Consider the following 4,338-nt stretch of genomic DNA (forward strand, 5'->3'; position numbering starts at 1 on the left):
GTATATACAAAATACATAAAATAATGTAAATTTGTATCAAAATATTTATAAAAATACATATAATAACGTAAATTTGTTTAAAAATATATAAACAAAATACATATTAAGTAATGTAAATACGTATAAAAAATATGTACAAAATACACATATATTCATGTAATTCGTATCAAACTAAATAAACAAAATAGCAATAAAATAAAGTAAATTTGTATGAGAAAACATATACAAATACATATAAAATAACGCTAATTTCTATAAAAATATATTTCCAAAAATGAACGTAAAATAAATTAGCTTTGGATAAAAATATATATACAAAACACACATTAAATAATGTAAATGCGTACATAAAATAATCTAAATTTGTATAAAACTATATACAAAAATACACAAAAATAATTTAAATTTGTATGAAAAGAAATATTCAAAATACACATAAAATTAGGTTAATTTCTATTGAAATACATATACAAAATACACATAAAATAATGTAAATTTGAAAGAAAATATATAAACAAATACATATATAATAACGTAAATTTGTATGAAATATATATACAAAATACACATTAAATAATGTAAATATGTATAAAAAAATATATACAAAACACAAATAGAATAATGTAAAATCGTATCAAAATATATACACAGAATATTAATAAAATGATGTAAATTTGTATGAAAATTAAGATGCAAAATACCTATAAAATAACGCATTTTTTATAAAATTATTGATACCAAAATACACATAAAATATTTGAATTTGTATCAAAATAAATACACAAAATGCACATACAATAAGGTAAATTTTTATTGAAATAGATATGCAAAATACATATAAAATAATGTAAATTTGTTTCAAAATATATATGCGAATACACATACAATAACGTAGATTTCTATAAAAATACATAAACAAAATACACATAAAATTAAGTAAATACGTATAAAGAAATGTATACAAAATACACATAAAATAATGTAAATTCGTATAAATATAAATAAACAATATAGCAATAAAAGAATGTGTATTTGTATAAATATAAATATACAAAATGCACATAAAATAACGTAAATTTATATAATACTATACATAAAATAACGCAAATTTCTATAAAAATATATGTACAAAAATGAACATAAAATAAATTTGCATAAAAATATATATACAAAACACACATTAGATAATGTAAATGAGTATAAAAATATGTATACAAAATACCTATGAAATAATCTAAATTCGTATCGAATTAAATTAAGAAAATACCAATATAATAATGTAATTTTGGATGAAAATATATATACAAAATACACATAAAATAACCTAAATACAAATACAAATATACACATAAAATAATTTAAAATTGAATGAAATAAATATACAAAATAAACATAAAATAAGGTAAATTTGTAATGAAATATATGAAAAAATACACATAAAATAATATAAATTTGTATGAAAATATATATACAAATACACATTAAATAACATGAATTTGTATAAAATTTGTATCAAAATATATACGAATACACACAATAAAATAACGTAATTTTTTTTATAAAAATGTATATACAAAATACACATAAAATAATGTAAATTTGTATAAAAATATATAAACAAATACACATAAAATAATGTAAATTTGGATAAAATATATATACAAAATAAACCTTAAATAATGTAAATATGTATAAAAAAATATATACAAAATACACCCAGAATAATGTTAAATCGTATCAAAATAAATAAAGAGAATATCAATAAAATAATGTAAATTTGTATGAAAATAAAGCTGCAAAATATCCATATAATAACGCATATTTGCATAAAAATATATATACAAAAATACATATAAAATAATTAAATTTGTATTAAAATAAATATACAAAATGCACGTATAATAAAGAAAATTTGTATTGAAATAGATATGCAAAAAACACATCAATTATGTAAATTTGTATCAAAATATATATACGAATACTCATAAAATAGAGTAAATTTCTATGAAAATATACATACAAAATAGATATACAAAATACACATATAACTAGTTAAATTTGTATTTAAATACATGTACAAAAAACACATAAAATAATGTAGATTTGTATGAAATGAAAACAAATACATTTTATATAAAATATATATACAAAATACACATAGAATAATGTAAAATCATACCAAATAAATACACAGAATATCAATAAAATAATGTAAATTTGTATGAAAATATAGATGCAAAATACCCATAAAATAAAGCATATTTTTATAAAATACATACACAAAAATACACATAGATTAATCAAATTTGTATTAAAATTAACATACAAAATGCACTACAATAATGTAAATTTGTATTGAAAAAATATGCAAAATACACATAAAACAATGTAAATTTGTTTCAAAATATATATACGAATACACATAAAATAACGTAGATTTCTATAGAAATATATATACAAAATACACATGAAATAATGTAAATACGTATAAAAATATATATACAAAATACACATTAAATAATGTTAATTCGTGTCAAAATAAATAAACAAAATATCATGAAAAGAATGTGTATTTGTATGAAAATAGATATACAAAATACACATAAAATAACCTAAATTTGTATAAAACTATATACAAAAATAAACAAAAATAATTTAAACTTGTATGAAAATAAATATACAAAAAACATAAAATTAGGTAAATTTGTATTGAAATACATATACAAAATACACATAAAATATTGTAAATTTGAATGAAAACATATAAACATATAGACTTAAAATAACGTAAATTTGTATCAAATATATATACAAAAAAAACATTAAATAATGTAAATATGTATAAAAAAATATATACAAAACACAAATAAAATAATGTAAAATCGTATCAAAATAAATACAGAAAATATTAATAAAATAATGTACATTTGTATGAAAATTAAGATGCAAAATACCCCTAAAATAACGCATTTTTTATAAAAATATATATACGAAAAAACATAAAATATTTGATTTTGTATTAAAATAAATAGATGTACAAAATACACATAAAATAAGCTAAATTTGAATTGAAATATATATACAAAATACATAAAATAATGTAAATTTGTATCAAAATACCTATACAAATACACATATAATAACGTAAATTTGTATAAAAATATATATAAAAAATACACATTAAATAATGTAAATACGTATAAAAAAATGTAAAAAATACACAAATAATCATGTAATTCGTATCAAAATAAATAGACAAAATACCAATAAAATAATGTAAATTTCTATGAAAAAACATATACAAAATACACATAAATAACGCAAATATCAATAAAAATATATATAATATAATATATTTTTATACATATTTAAAATATTTAATGTTTATTTTGTATACATATATTTTATCCAAATTTACGTGATTTTATATGTATTTGTTTATATATTTTCATACAAATTTACATTATTTTATGTGAGTTTTGTATATGTATTTCAATACAAATTTGCCTAACTTTATGAGTATTTTGCATATCTATTTTCAAACAAATTTAAATTATTTTTGTGTATTTTTGTATATGTTTTTATACAAATTTTAGTTATTTTATTTGTTTTTTGTATATATATTTTCCTACAAATATACATTCTTTTATTGGAATTTTGTGTATTTAATTTTTTACGAATTTACATTATTTTATATGTATTTTGTATATATATTTTTCTACGTATTTAAACTATTTTATGTGTATTTTATATATACATTTTCATAAAAATTTTCGTTATTTTTTTGTGTGTATTAGTATATATTTTGAAACATTTTATACAAATTCATGTTATTTTATGTGTATTTGTATATATATTTTCATACAAATTTATATTATTTTATGTGTATTCTTACATATATTTTATTACAAATTTACCTTATTTAATGTTTATTTTGTATATTTATTTCATTCAGTTTTAAATTATTTAATGTGTATATTTGTATTTGTATTTAGGTTATTTTATGTGTGTTTTCATCCAAAATTACATTATTTTATTGTTATTTTCTTAATTTAACTCGATACGATTTTAGATTATTTCATAGGTATTTTGTATACATATTTTTATACTCATTTACATTATCTAATGTGTGTTTTGTATATATTTTTTTATGCAAACTAATTTTATGTGCATTTTTGTACATATATTTTTATAGAAACTTAAAACGTTATTTTATATGTATTTTGTATATGTTTTCTCATACAAATTTACATTATTTAACTAGTTTTTTGTTTATTTATTTTGATACGAATGACTTGATTATTCGTGTATTTTGTAAATATTTTTTTATACGTGTTT

This window comes from Eriocheir sinensis, unplaced genomic scaffold (genome assembly GCF_024679095.1).
Source record: "Eriocheir sinensis breed Jianghai 21 unplaced genomic scaffold, ASM2467909v1 Scaffold553, whole genome shotgun sequence".
In the NCBI taxonomy this organism is placed as follows: domain Eukaryota; kingdom Metazoa; phylum Arthropoda; class Malacostraca; order Decapoda; family Varunidae; genus Eriocheir; species Eriocheir sinensis.